The sequence below is a fragment of the Centroberyx affinis genome, unplaced genomic scaffold (assembly GCF_046629955.1).
Source record: "Centroberyx affinis isolate AG114_WGS23_722 - 3 ecotype Tasmania unplaced genomic scaffold, CSIRO-AGI_Caff_v1 ptg002025l_1, whole genome shotgun sequence".
Lineage (NCBI taxonomy): Eukaryota > Metazoa > Chordata > Actinopteri > Beryciformes > Berycidae > Centroberyx > Centroberyx affinis.
Window position 1 is genome coordinate 100,793 of NW_027280363.1, and position 16,119 is coordinate 116,911.

General features: G+C 41.8%; 1 protein-coding gene across 1 annotated transcript in view; it reads left to right on the forward strand.

Moving 5' to 3' along the window:
* The first annotated feature begins 371 nt into the window (after positions 1 to 371).
* Positions 372 to 16,119, forward strand: part of sertad2b (SERTA domain containing 2b) — a 34,623-nt gene continuing 18,875 nt past the window's right edge. Inside the window, exon 1 of the mRNA XM_071531052.1 lies at positions 372 to 529. The gene's annotated coding sequence lies outside the window, so the exon portion shown is untranslated. The remainder of the gene's footprint in view (positions 530 to 16,119) is intronic.

Below are 16,119 nucleotides of genomic sequence, written 5' to 3' on the forward strand. Positions count from 1 at the left end.
TAGAATGAAAGTAAATGGCCAGGAAAATAAGTTGTAACATTTGACAAGTGACCTATGTGATGGTAATTGTTCATTTTATTTTGTTTTGTTTGAAATTAATACAATGACTATGCCATTGCCCTACTTGAATACAGGTATTCCCTTGTTGGTGACGTCAGAATTCAGGAAGTTAGAGAAATTGGCGGTCCATCAAACAAACCCTCCATTCTCAGCTAGTATTTCCTACTATTGACCACCTGAGAGCCTGATGTGAACGGTGGTGGCTCGTGGCTCCGTCTTCCCCACGGTACGTGAATGCCGCACCAGACTGGCTGCTCTTACATGACTTCGCATTGGCCCCGATCTGTGACATTGGAGACACTGGACTGAGCCAGCGGGCCAGCTGATTTTAGGTAAATTAGAAATTAGACATCCTAACTGTAGCGGGGATACGCTTTCTACGGCAACCAAAAACTCGAAGGCGAATTCTGATAGATATTTTTTCTTTTTAGTTACTTTAACACCGTGCTGGACGTATCTGCCATCGAGGGTGAGTGTCTTAAACTGAATCTACAACTCTTCTCCTGTGTAACGGTTTTATTCGTTGTTGTTGTTCTTCCATGTGTTTTTTAGGTTATCTCCCTATATCTCTATCTGTGTGTAGCCTGCGAATGTGTGTGTGTATGTACGTCTGCGGGGTTCCTCCTTATTTGAACACATATAAACATCTTAAGAAAGTAGCCCAGGCTAAACATTAAGCTACACGTTTGGCTTTGTGGAATGAATGGAGAAGTATTCTTGCCTGCCTACTTCAGTCAAGCTTTTACAATAGGAAGAGCACAGCGTGAGTTTAGCCCCGATACGTGCCGTTCTATCTCGTGCGGCGAGAATGAGGCGCCAATTCCCTTAACAAAATCAGCTAGTTTAAAGTTCCCTTCCTTAAAGTAAAGGTACATGCGTGGTAGAACACGACTTAAGGCCTTTTACGAATTACTAGGAGCCACTGCTCAATTCGGCATATATCTGATACACCAAGCACCACTTGGTCCCATAAAATCTTAACTTTAAGTAATGGTTCCCCTGTTATTCTGATGGCGTTCCTCCACCAAAATTCACAGTGGAACGGCCGTAGTGGGCAGCGCGAACCAATTCTAAAAGTTGAATTTTTATTGAAAGAAGCGCTGTTTGGGGAAGTATCTGTATGCCGAATTTATCGGAAGACTCTTTTGATTCGTAAAACATCTTCACTTACATTCTGCGAAATATGTAACTTGGTCGATAAGCAATGCAACATTAAACTGTCTGCATTTGTGAATAGACTTTGGTTCACAGATGTCTCCGTACTCGATAGAACGGAACGTATCGGGTTTGAATAAGCTGTAGGTTGGCCACAGTGCTCTCTCTCTCTCTCTCTCTCTCTCTCTCTCTCTCTCTTGTCGCCCCGGGGAAAGCAGGACGCATTTGCCGCTATTACTGCTGCTGCTGCCTGCATTATATAACCAAGTTCTCTTTGAGCTCGCGCACACCATCACTGACTGACAGACATATCCTGATGTGCTGCCGTGCTGCTCCGCTAACGTTACAGCACAATAATGGCTTTAGCTACTTGCGACCTGATCTATTACACACATATGGATAGGTGGTGGTGCGTGCGTGCGTGCGTGCGTGTGTGTGTGTGTGTGTGTGTGATGCACACGTGATCCACATGCACTCATGCACGTGCGCGCACGCACTGAACATACATGCACCCACACTCACACTCCAGGTTCAACATTATTTCAAAACCTTCTCTCTCTCTGTCTTGGCCAACCCTAAAAAAAACCTATAGGGACTTTATAGTGACCTTATCATATTTAATGGTATTCTTTATTTCCTATGGTATCACTATATTGCTGTAATATTCATATAGGGATTTACAGAGTGTCTGTGGTCCTCAATAGTGAGTTTATAGTGACCTTATTTTCTTCGTCTATTACTATATGATTTTTTGTGGTATATATTTTTTTACGCATAGTAGTTGCATGATATTTTAATCTTTCCCTGTGTTATTTGTATAGTGCCCTTCTAAAATGTATTGTAGGATTACTATAGTTGTAAGGGAAGGCATGGGTAGTGTCAGTGGCTCGCCTTGGCCTGGCTTGGTCTGGCCTGGCCCGGGTGAATCGGCTGCCGTCAAATGGCCGTGGCTGCCGGAGGTTTGTCAATGAGGGATTACACAAGCAAGCGGGCTTCTAATTTAGCAGCTAATCCAGATTAAGGTGCCGTGCTCCTCTGTGTTCCCGGCCTGGGGCTCAGACACTGCGGCCCATCAGGCAGGACCCATCCAGCGTTCACTGTCTGCACGCTGGGATGATGCATTCAAGGTTCAAGCTTCAGTAGCTTATTGCCATATCAACCAAGGCAGCTAGGAATCATCTGCCATCAAACTGGCCAAACCTGCTTATATCAAAAAGACTACATTTCTGGGGACAAAGTGGAGAAATGTATCTGCTCTTCTTCTCTGGTGTTTATACCAGTTAAGAACACGCGAAGAAATAGCTGAACATGAGCATCAATCCAGACTTCATTTTGTTATGCTAGGCTTTCCGAGCATGAGTAACTGCCGGCTATCAGATGTCAACATCTGTCAACAGCATTCTGGGGTTATTCCCTCTAGTTGGTACGATTACATTCTCACTCCTAACGAACCGCACCGCAGTTCTCTTGGAAGAGGGCTGAGATCTGCGTTTTCAGGCGTCCCGGTGCCGTTATTCGGTGCCGCCCGCGTTGGAATGGCCAAAACGAACCGAGCTAAAGGAGAAAACGCTTCCGAGTCCGAATAGAGTGAGCGAAAGGTTGCAGGTCCAAATCCTCAACAAAGAGTAAGCGCCTGTCCTTTTTTAAAAAATGTTCTAGAGCGAGAAAGTGGCCCCTCTGGCTGCTCCCAGAGGTTTGGCCTACAGCTTAGACAGACCGGCCCCTAGCTCAGTGGTTCTCAACGTGCGGTCCGGGGACCACCAGGGGTCCTTGAGGGGGTTCCAGGGGGTCCCCAGCAAATTGATGAATTAAACTTCAGCATTATTTCATTTACAAGAAGTTAACACAATTAGAGAATGTAGAAGAATGACTGTTTTGATCATAGCTTTACTGTTATCTCTCTACCTACAATACAGCTAGTCATGGAATTCTGGACAAAATCATATCTGACAATAAAAATATTCTCAGATTTGAGTCCGAGAGACAGAATCTCATCAAATGGGGGTCCGTGGCTCTAATGTGGACTACATTTGAGGTCCTTGATATAAAAAAGGTTGAGAATCACTGCCCTAACTGACAGGTAAACCATGACCTGCTCACTGATTCTTGAACTTCATAATCACACTGTGTGTAATATCGGGGTCAGTTGCTCCATTTCTGTTTTGTCTGAATCCTGATCGGGTCAGTAGTGCGGCCTGCTGGTTTCGTGGTTGTGGGTTTTTTCTGTCTCTCTCCTTTTATGCGTTTGGCCTTCTCTATGGAGAATCTGAGCGAGCGCCTGAAAGAGAGGGAGAGCTCTGTGTACTATAAATAGGCAGCGGGAGAGTAGCTGCGATGATAGCATCAACACAGAATAATCCCTCAGTAGGACTGGCGTAACTCCACCGGACTACACCACCGGCCCTCGCTTGGAAGCGGTCTCCCCCTCTCTAATAGCCTTTTAGCGGGGGGTTATCCAGCGGACTTGAACCCCTGACCTTCTGCTCGGTCTCTCTGTGTGTAAATGCTGCATTAAGCTTGTTAATGTGGGACCTCTGGGGGGGGGGGGAGCGGGCAGGGGATGCTTCGCCGTGGGCCTGTGCGGTCTAAGTTTAGAGTAATCCTTTTAAGTTTGTAGTTTGCAGGGGGGGCTCGCCAAGTCAAGTCAGTGGGCCCGGGGTGCAGGTCATGCACCGGCAGGGTCGTGGGCTTGAACTTGACATTGAGCATTTTGTCGAATTTCATACTGTGTTCTCTCTGTAATCCATCTTTGGTCCATTGTTGATGTGGTGGATATGATGCAGTTTAATTGACTACATATTTAATGTAGAATTGAGCGTTTCTACACACAAGTATGCATAATGTATTATTATAGCATTATTCTGGGTTTCAGTGAAGAGTTTTAGTGTCCCCATGGTCTATGCTGTTTGAGAGGCTTTTCCAGTTTTTTCGCATGAATATGATCAAATTTAAAGATACTGAATATCAGCACAAAATTTCGACTAAGAGCAGCTTCAATACAAAAACCCATATTGGTTGAAACCTAATTGCACTATCTCTTAAATGTTATTGTATAGAACAGTGGTTCTCAACGTGGGGTCCGGGGACCACCAGGGGTCCTTGAGGGGGTTCCAGGGGGTCCCCAGCAAATTGATGAATTGTTAAACTTCAGCATTACATTTCATTTACAAGAAGTTAACACAATTAGAGAATGTAGAAGAATGACTGTTCTGATCATAGTTTCTCTGTTATCTCTCTACCTACAATACAGATAGTCATGGAATTCTAGACAAAATCATGTCTGACAATAAAATGATATTAGATTTGGGTCCGAGAGACAAACTCTCATCAAATGGAGGTCCGTGGCCCTAATGTGGACTAAATTAGCTGTCCTTAATATGAGAAAGGTTGAGAATCACTGGTATAGAATATATCAATGAGCCTGTTATTATAGAGCTGCCTTATAACAGCTAGGGCTTTTAAATACATGTTGTCCATGTTGCATACTTCATTTCTCACCCAGGAGCCTGCAGCCAGTCACAGCCATGCAGGTGGTGTGTAGCGAAGCTGTTTTTGCCCGAAGCTGGTAATTGATCAATAGGGACATCAGAGACAACTTGATCAAATACATTGTCCAATTGTCCTGGTGCTTTCCTGCAGTAAAAACCTCCAACAGCAAGCCTTTCATCACAAGTATCAACAGCGATATTCCAATAGAAGATACACTAGGTTTTTGCTTCTATTTGTAGGATTTTGAAGTCATTAAATCATAAGTCAGCATTAGATGTGTGAAGTGCTTGTAATGATATTGAAGTGTGCAGTGCATAACACTCATTGCCATTCATATTTTGGAAGATCTAAGCGCCTTATCACTGCTCTAATGCCATTCCAGAGAATAGGGGGAGCAAAGATGAGACGTGCACGTGTGTGTGTGTGTGTGTGTGTGTGTGTGTGTGTGTGTGTGTGTGTGAGAGAGAGTGTGTGTGCGTGCGTTGCAGCTCGTCTCAGCGCCTTTACCCTGAGCGGAGTGTACACCAACATAGCCCCACCCCTTCAGGCACTGACCTCCTTTTCATTCAAACAGGAAGCACCTTTTCTCGCTTCTTTCCCTCTCTCTCTCTCTCTCTCTATGTCTGTCTGTCTCTCTCTGTCTGTGTGTGTGTGTGTGTGTGTCACCTCTTGTCTCTGAGGTGTCATAGAATCCAGCATCAAAACAGAAGGGACAGTATATCTCCATATTTTCCATGCAGACCTACTGCATTATGAGCCATCACAAGCACACTTTTGAGCACATTATAAGCATTGCAATGAGAACACGATATGCTGTAATATCCCATGATGTGTAAAAAGTGTAATAATTCATTGTATTTATTTTTATTAGATTTTTATTCTTTTTGGTAAGTGCTCCATATAAATATAAAACTAAAAACTCAAAAGGTTAATATTTTTTACAATTAATTTGAATTAATTAATTTTGATAAGTGCTTTATAAAAGAAGTTTATTATTATTTTTACTACTTGGGGCAACCGTTTAACTCCTAACACAGCCACAGCAGGTTCATAATGTATTATAATGCATGACATATATGCAGCATAATGCATGTTATTCTCTGATGTAGTTATAATGTAAGAATAGGGCACATATGTTTATAATGTGCCTCACAATGCAGCCAAATATAACACAAACTGTTGTGCAGTATCACAGTCTTGCAGGCTAATGAGTGTGGAAGCATTGTGCTGGATTCATAGATCCTGAGGAGACAAGACGAAACAAGTTCCTGGGATCGGGAGCACCTATGCATGCATAACACACACTCACACACACACACACTCACACACACACACACACACACACACACACACACGCACAAACAGGGGGATCGGATGTCAGAATAGCAGCGTTTGCAGAGCAGGCCTCTTGACAGGAGCCAAGAGAACAAAGTATTAATAATGGATAAGCCTACCTTCAGAGAGAGGAGATAGATAGATAGATAGATAGATAGATAGATAGATAGATAGATAGATAGATAGATAGATAGATAGTGTGGGGGGTGGGTGGTTAAACCTTACATTTACTATGATTAGTATCTTAACACCACTCCACTACAGAGTCAGTACATTGCAGATTGTAGTTTTAGTTCTACAGATGTTTCTCAGACACAGAGCTGCTCTGGAGGCAGAAATAATCTGATTGGTTGAGTTAAACCTCAGTGGGCGGGGCCAAAGAACTACCATTTTTCAGAGCGCAGGTTAGCTAACTGGCAAAGTTCAATAGCAAAGAAGGAACTCTGGTCAAAATAGAAATGAAAACGTAAAAGGTAATGACTTCTCTTTTCATTCATTTATGACCATGGCATTCATGATGTTGGAAGGTCAAAATCTCTATATTTTTTTGTTAAAATACATGCTGCTAACTTCTTTAGTGTCGCTCTGTTTCACATAACATTACTGGAAGTTGAATGAAAACGGAATGAAGGCAAACACTGTTGCTGTGGGCTAACCAACACAATAACCACTTATTTTCTGATTAACTGCTAGGAGGCTACTTTCCTGGCCAATTTCATTACCGTTAGTTATTAATTATATACAATTTACTTTATGCACACCCCTTCTAGGTACACGCACATAGCCTACATGCAAAGTCATTCAGATTGGGAAATGCCTGACAGGTAAATAAAAATAGTCAAGACTAATTGCGATCACATGTAGGGCATAGGCTACTACTTTGATGCTTCTTTCTAAGTCATTTAATGAAACATGAAAGCCTTTCTGAACTCTGAAACTTTGTGTGTGTGTGTGTGTGTGTGTGCGTGTGTGTGTGTGTGTGTAAACCGAGACATCCAGTATCATCCAGCAGAAGCGCCTGGCGTGACAAAGCCTCTGAGCAAGTGAAACAGTGACAGAAATAAAATCACCAGCTGCTGTTAGCCTGTACTAAAATTTCGACTTCACGAATATAACTTTGATATTCAATTTAGTTTGTGAATCCATTCCAAAGGTTTTATATTTCATTCAGTGTTGTTAATGCAAGCCCTATGGTTATGCATTGAAAAAACAAAAGGAGTCTGAACGTCTTATTTTTGTTAAAATAAGTGAACAAAATTATGCCAATTGGGTGAGAAAGTGTCACTTTGCTTTCAATGCAAATCAAATTATTTTAAGTATCAAGTGTCATGAAATGTGTCAAATTGCATTGGAAACAAGTGGGATTACCTCACACCCCAGTGGCCAAATATTTCCCTTGTTTATTTGATATTTCAGATTTTAAGAGTGAACATAAGACTAAATGTGTGTTGTTTTGGATGTAAACTAAACAAAACACACATATTGAGTCAAATGTGCCTGTTGTTGGTATTTCACACGCTATAATGTTACCTCCCTCTGTATAGTGACTCACTGCTCCACTACCTGTATAAAAGTCCATGTTACATCATGTATCTCCACTGGAATACCCCCTCCCACGCACTCTTCCTTCCACTCTGTGTGTGTGTGTCACAGAGAGAGAGAATGTGCTGCAGAGTGCTTTATGTCTCAGTATGCTGTATACTGAGAATGACCAACATGCTGCATGACAATTTCAACATTACACATTCAAACTGTACTGCTACACAGCCACTGATGTCTGGAAACTGGAAACCAGAGCTTGCGTGTGAATTACATTCTATGCCGCATTCATGTCACATGGAAAAGATGGTAGATATGAGTTTCCCCACTTGAAAATACTCAGTTTTCAGGCGGGTATCTGGGAACTCCAGGTTTGGCAATGCACCCCGATTTGTCCTGACTTCCTGAGTTCTGACATCACCAACAAGGAAATACCTGTAGTCAGCGTAGGGAATGATTTATTCATGTCAAATAAGAATGAATAAAATGAACATGAGGCATTTTTGTAATCACAACTCTTTAAATGTCATTTATTCCCTGCAGGGATCAGTTAAGTATCATATTTATCATTATAACGATGATGAAATTAATAAGTTGAATAAAACAACAGTACACAATAGCTCTGTTCCTAGGACAGTCCTTAGTACTATTATGAAAAGTAGTGAAAAGTAGATTTTTACACCAATAATTTCAATTAAGTAATTAAGTAAAATCTCAGTAAAGTAACAGAACATCTATAGGACATTTTGGTGCTCTTTCCACCCCTGTCAGTAAAGTATGTACTAAGATATATGTATATACTTTACAGTATGTACTAAGATGTGCATATACTTGAAAGTGTGTACTCATGTAGTGTACATACTGAAAGTGTACTAAGATAGTGCACATACTAAAAACTGTATATTAATACAACGTGTATACTGAAAAAAGATTGTATATATACTAAAGAGTATGTTCTTAAACTATGTACTGAAAAGTGTGTACAAAGATAGTGCATATACTGAAAAGTGTGTTCTATGACAGTGTATATAGTGAAAGGTGAATACTAAGATTGTGCATATACTGAAAAGTGTGTACTAAGATAGTGTATAAACTAAAGAGTATGTTCTAAAACAGTCTATATACTGAAAAGTGTGTACTAAGATAGTGTATATACTGAAAAGTGTGTACTAAGACAGTATATATACTGAAAAGTGTGTACTAAGACAGTGTATATACTGACAAGTGTGTTCTAAGACAGTGTATATACTGAAAAGTGTGTACTATGATAGTGTATATATTGAAAGGTGAATACTAAGATAGTGTATATATTAAAAAGTGTGTTCTAAGACAGTGTATATAGTGAAAAGTCTGTCCTAGCACTATGCAGTAGTGTTTTTAGGGCAAATATTAGCTAAGTGAAGCACACGTACTGAGCAGACTTCAGCCACAGCCGGTGTTGAACGAGGGAGGGAGAGTTAGCAGGGCCAACCCTGATATTGGGATATTTGGCTTGCAGCCGCTGTATGATTATGGCATAATGATTATACACTTTGTTATACAATGCTGTGTCAGCTTGGCAGCCGCTCAAGTGGCTGATATCTGTGTCAGTGGCGCAAAGTAGCATTTGGGGAGATTACTGTTTGGGTCTCTGACTGAATGATGATGTGTGTAACGCCATAATTTGGTGTTTGTGTGGAGGCAAGGAGTGTGTACTTGGCGTGGCTAATTCACACACTCTTTCATATTGCACACAGCTGGTCCTGCATGCGCGTACACACACACACACACAGTTGAAATGCATTGGATTGATACTTTAGTATACAGTGATACTCTATATTACATTGGGTTGCCCTATCATGCAGGCAGACAGATTATACAGTATATTATATACTGCACTGACAATATAGTGCATTTTTATGTTGCTTGTTTATTCAGATCCCCATTAGTTGGGGCCACAAGAGAGATTCAACATATTATAACGTGCAGATATACTGTATACAGTGCAAATAAGGACTTGAATAATGCATTATATGTACATTTTAAGAAAGTGTATCAGAGTATGCAGTGTGTGTGTGTACATGTGTGTGTCTGGGTGGATGTGGCTGGTTTTCATGGCTCTTGGCTGGCTCGTTCTACTGCGGATTGTTCTGTTCAATAATTCATGTGGAGGACAGCGGACGCATCCCTCTGGCCTGCACGGATCGTGTGTGTGTGTGTGTGTGTGTGTGTATGTGTGTGTGTGTGTGTCTCTGGTCTGGTCAGGTGTTTGTGTTTGTGCTGGGTTTGTATTGTGTTTCTTTGTGTTTACTGGGATTGATGCTGCGACATGCCAGTTTGCTGGGTCAGACTGGGCTGCCTTGGAAGGATTTGGGGGGGAAGACCGGATTAGACTAGATTGGTCCGGACCGGAATGGACTACTGGACCGGAGCAGACTAGGCTCATTCCTCCGCTTTTCCATTCTATTTGCTGTTCTTTTCCCGAGGCCTGCGGAAGCCGCTCGCATCCTCAGGTTTTCCACGTCGTGTTGCCCGCTCCATTTCACTTTCCCTGCCCGGACCTGTTTGTTTGAGCGGTTTTGGCTGAAAGTGCTTTGGAAGTAAATCATTTTTCTTTCAGGTTTGGTTTGGCTCGGCGTCTCCGTGCCGAAGGAGAAAGTTAAACTAAATATTTAGTAGTCCGGTTTGTTTTTCTCCCTCCAGTCATCGCCCTCCCCCTCTGATTCTACAAAGATGAATTTGATTTTGTTACAAACTAAAAAAAATCGTTCAGTGGCTGCAACAGCTGTCCCCGAATATATCTGTTGCTGTGTTAATGCCTTGGAGACTTCAGCAACGGATAATAATAGGATACAGCAAAGAAAAATCGAATATAAATAAGTATAGAGCAAATGGGGGGTATTAGACATAACACAACTGGCAATTACGCCACCAGAACATAAAATGTATGAATGAGTAATATGAACTACAGTATCACTTCTGTAAAATAACAGCAATAGAACATACTGAGGCAAAGAAAACATGAATGAAAAGTGAAATATGATAAAATATCAAGATAAATGCAATATAGAGAATATTACAATATAAAGAATAGATATGTGAATTTACAGCTTATATACGGATGTGTAAAATGTGTCATATTCACATTACCAGCTCTACAGAAGACCATTCATATGCACAGAAAGTGTCTGGCCTTGCACTGTGGAGAAAAAAATGTCACTTTATCAAATATATTCAATTTGCATATTTTAGTATATGCATAGCTAAATCGTTTCCTTTTTTTTGGCTGACAAGCTCACTGACTGCCGCTGTCTAGTTGTCTGTTTTTGATGGCACCTCTGCAACATGTAGAGTGTGCACAGGGAAGAGGGGGTGATGATGATGATGATGATGATGATGATGATGATGATGATGATGATGATGATGATGATAATGAACAGCAATGAAGGTCATGCACAGGATTCAGACCCACAATATCAGGAGTGTTCTGCCTGACTGTTTTTTTCCTGTCTCTCCCAATTCAGTTCAACTTAATTCAGTTCAGTTCAGTTCAGTTCAGTTCAGTTCAGTTCAGTTCAGTTCAGTTCAGTTCAATTCAGTGACTTTATTGCCATGACTGTTTATCAGAAACATTATTGCCAAAGCAACTGTTTATACTTTCAAACCATCTTGAGATGATTATTTGCTTTGAAAACATGTATTATATCGCAGTATATAATCAGTATTATACTGTATATAACAACATAAAACAGTTACAAAATTGAGAACATCTGGTGATGCAAATCTTTCAAAAGCCAGTAAGGGGCATCGAAAGTAGTAAAGTAACCAGTGTGTTGTGTGTGTGTGTGTGTGTGTGTGTGTGCGTGTGTGTCTCTGTCCCATTCGCCGCCTATTCGTCTTCTATTCTAATTGTTCACGCCACAACTGATCTGATTCATAAGCTGAATCCGGCCTCAAACTGTATGACTGTGCAACATTTGACACCTGCTGTATCCAATTAGAGTCAGCCAGGCTTCACTATTACGTGTCACTTCACTGTTAAATGTCTAAACATTAAGGTTTCTGTACATTTACCTGGACGGTACATGCTTCTAATATTTCAAAGGAAAAGGGACCAGCCTATATTCTTAGTCGTCCAATTTCTCCACCCACAGTCGCCTCAATAGACCAGAATGCAATGCAGCCACAAGGCATGCTACGTTTGGAGTAACTCTTGCTTTTTCTCGACCGGGAAAACTCGCACTCCGTTCTCACTATCACTGTCGCTCTCTCCACCTACACATAAAACCCACAGCCGACTGCAACGAGTTCACAGCCCTTCTCCGGGACTTGTGGAAAAGGCATTCTGGGAAACGTAGGAGATCACTAAGTGAAGTAGAAGTAGACGAGGCAGGTCGAGGGAAAGTGGGTTCACCGGAAAAGTAAGTTCCAACACACTGGAATACATTGAACATCGCAGGAGTTTTCCTTTTAGAGTGTACACAGGGCCTTATAGTTTCCCAGTGCTATGATTTGGTAGGAACAGGCTACTTACAGTATTAAAAAACAATCAACCTCTGTCCTGGGTCCTTGGTTGCAATTTGTGTGTGTGTGTGTGTGTGTGTGTGTGTGTGTAGCTACACCACAAACACAAATGGTGCACTCATGCTCTGCTTTGTGTCGACTTCTGTTTTGGACCAACACATGTTCGTCTGTTATTCCCAAATATGTATTTTTTTTTTTTTGGTGCCTGCCAAGCAGAGTGTGGACAAAGGACTGGGTGTCTGTCTGGAGAGGGTGCTGGGGAGGGGAGAAGGGGATGACGGGTGGGGGTTCGGAGGGGATGATGGGTGATGGGTGGGGGTCTGCAGGGGACGGAGCGCATGGGAAAGCTGGCCGGCTGGCTGGCTGTATTTATGGGTGTGAGTTTGGGGGGCAAGGGTGGGGTTATGTGTGTGTGTGTGTGTGTGTGTGTGTGTGCGTGTGCATTCATTTGCATATTTGTCTGCATGTGCCTAAGAACATGCATCTACTCGTCTGCTTGTGAATCCGTCTGTGTGTGCGCATATGCCTGTCTGTTCATAGGCTTGTGTGTGTGTTGTGTGTGTGTGTGTGTGTGTGTGTGTGTGTGTGTGTGTTCTTTTGTTTTGTTCTGGGTTGCTGGGTGATGGGACCAGCTGGGAGGGCTGAAGCCATTCACTTCCCTTCTGCTACCCTGAAGGCAGCCAGCAGGGAGGGAGGGGAGAGAGAGAGAGAAACAGAGAGAGAGAGAGAGGGAGAGGGACAGGGAGAGAGAAAGACAGAGAGAGAGAGAGGGAGGGAGGTTGAAAGAGAGAAACAGAGGAGGAAAAGGAGGAGGAGAGGGTTTGTGCCGGTCAGGTTTGCAGAGACAGAGAGACTAAAGAGAGAGAGAGCAAAAGAGAGAGAGAGAGTGAAGTAAGGAAAGAGAGGGAGAAGAGAGCGGTTGAAAGAATGAAACGGAGGAGAAAAACTGGTCTATGTCTCACTGCAAGGAGAGCTAGAGAGGGGACGCGATTGCGATCTGATGAAACAGAGAGAGAGAGAGGCGAGGAAGTTTAGAACGTGGCTTCGAGTGAATGAAGAGATTCATGAAGGAAACGAGAGGGGGAGGGGGGATGGGGAGGGGGTGACGGAGGTATAGAGGGAGGGAAAAGTGTGTCAGGCCGAGTCGTGATAGAGCAGCGGCGCTGACTCAGCCAGTCTGGTCTGGCGAGGGAGGAGGACAGCAGTAGGGGAAGTAATGGATTCCTGCACATGGAAAGGGATTACAGTAATCTGATTACAACAAAAGATGGTAATTGTATTCTGTTCTGGCAATAGATAATAAAAAAAAACAACACATTTGCATATAAAAGGATTAGAGTAATCTCATTACAACAAAAAAGTGAGAGAAAGTGCATTCTGTTATAGTAGAGAACAGGATTACAGTAATCTGATTTCAACAAAAACTGGTACAGTAATATAAAAAAAACGGGATTACAGTAATGTAATTGCAACAAAACAATAGTAACTGTACTTTGTTATATTCATAGAAAAAACACATTTGCATATAGCAGGATTAGGCTACAGTAATCTGATTACAACAAAAACAGATACTGTACTATGATACAGTAATAGAGAACAGGATTACAGTAATCTTATTACAACAAAACGGGTAACTGTAGCCTCTTACACTAATAGAAAATTCACATTTGCATGTAAAAGGATTACAATATACTAATTACATCAAAAACTGGTAACTGTGCTCTGTTACAGTAAGAGAGGAATTATATTTGAATATAACAATATTGCAGTAATCCCAACAAAGCTAGAAAGAAAATTAGATATTTGTATGTAACAGGATTACAGTAAAAGTCAGTTGTAATCCATTAGTTACTGGCAAAACTAGTAGTAGTCAGATTACAGATACTTATGAAAAATAAATGAATTTACTCATTGGAAGACATTGCCCATCTACAGTGACTTCATATGTATAGATACATACAACAAGACAACAAATCAGATTAAAAGTTTCACTAGTATCTCACTCCTTAGAGACTGGCACAAGATAATGTATAAGGATGACTACTTTGATCATAGGTTTCCCTCTCCACCTTAGGCCAGTGGTTCCCAAAGTGGGGTCTGGGGACCTCCAGAGGTCCTCGAGGAGATTCCAGGGGGCAAAAATGATGAATAATTTAAGTTTACTATTATTTCACTCACTACACATGAATACAGTGGGGAAATGCCTGAGGACTGTGTGTTTTGATTGTAGGTTTCAGTCTCCCCACCTGCAGTATAGACAGTTTTCTAAGTCTGTACTAAGCAATATCCGCCAAACAATATCTCAGATAGGGTTCCTTATAGGGCAAAATGTTATGAAATTGGGGTCCATGGTTTGTGAACCTCTGTCTCCTATGCCAAGCTGACCTCTGATCAGGTTTTTTCAATATGTCAGGCTTATTATCTTGCTTTTTGCCCATCATTTCCTGCTTTTTGTGCATTGTCCTGATTACATCCCTGATAAAGAGGAGCAAAAAAGTAACACTGGAGGAGGGGGAAAACGGCTCCGGATGGATCTTGTGGTCGGAAAAGGAGCGAAGGGTCAGTTTAAGAAAGACAGATAACCAGTTTACCAGCCAAACTGTAGTGGCGGGCCGCTAGTATCTCAAGCTAAACCATTGTGGCTGCTTCCTTGCGCCGTGACTTGTGAGTCGGGTCGGGTTCTCTGGAAGATTAATGACCTTCCTGTTTTCAGCTACAGTATCTCTCCGCACAGTATTTTCTCTTCGGTTCAGTTTTACTTAAAGTGCACTTTCAGAGCGCTGCAAAATTTATTGTTGGAGGCCGGACGGAGAAGGTATGTCGGGGAAAGAATGCACACAGACACAGACACACACACACACACACACACACACACACAAAATACATCTAACGGAGTGAGTGTGAGTGTGAGTGGGTAACCAGCAAGGAAACCAAACCAGCTTTCAGCCTCGTCTTATATCCTATTTCTTTTTTAGAATTACTACTACTACTACTGCTCCTCCTCCTCCATCTACTACTACTACTGCTCCTACTACTACTACTAATATTGTTACTACTACTACTACCATTATTGCTAGTAATACCACTACTACCAGTACTACTACCACTGCTGCTCCTACTCATACTACTACTACTACTGCTACTATTACCACTACTACTAATACTATAACTACTACTACTACTACTGCTACTACTACTGCTCCTCCTCCTCCTCCTCCTCCATCTACTACTACTACTACTACTGCTACTACTACTACCACTGCTGCTCCTCCTCCTCCATCTACTACTACTACTACTACTGCTCCTACTACTACTACTAATACTATTACTACCACTACTACTAGTACTACTACCACTGCTGCTCCTACTCATACTACTACTGCTACTATTACCACTACTACTACTACTACTACTACTAGTACTACTACTACTACTACTGCTACTACTACATCCAGCTATCCATACAGACTCCTCTGTATGGAGCTAACCTGTGACCCAAATTGCAAAAGAAAATGTAAATTTCTGGCAGTAGCACTGGAGCGATTGTGGGAACTGAATTCTCCGGCGTCAATGTGTTTTTGTTGAGTTTTCCCCAGCGGACAGAGGTATCTGTGTCCCATCTACCGCTGCACTATTGGTGAGTGGTCCCACTGGAATGTGTCACACTCACCAGTTTGCTATGGATGGATACACACACACATACACACACACTGAAGGGTTAGGGTAAACTTTTACACATAGCCCCAGGCCAAAAGCCATTCAAACATTTTGTATGTTTTTTGCGAGCCGACACACATGGTTATTACGATGTCTGATGTGTCTTCTTCTGGTTTTTGAATGACTTACACAACTACATGTTCTCAACTTTGGAGCTGTTGTACATTAGTATAGATATTGATGGTTACGTACTATTACAGTAAATGCTTTCCAACCAAAGAATTCATCATCTCAATATGGTTTGAATGTATGAACAGTTGTTTGTTGTTTTTTTCACATTTCATGTACTGCTTTGGCAATATTGCTTCTGATAAATAGTCA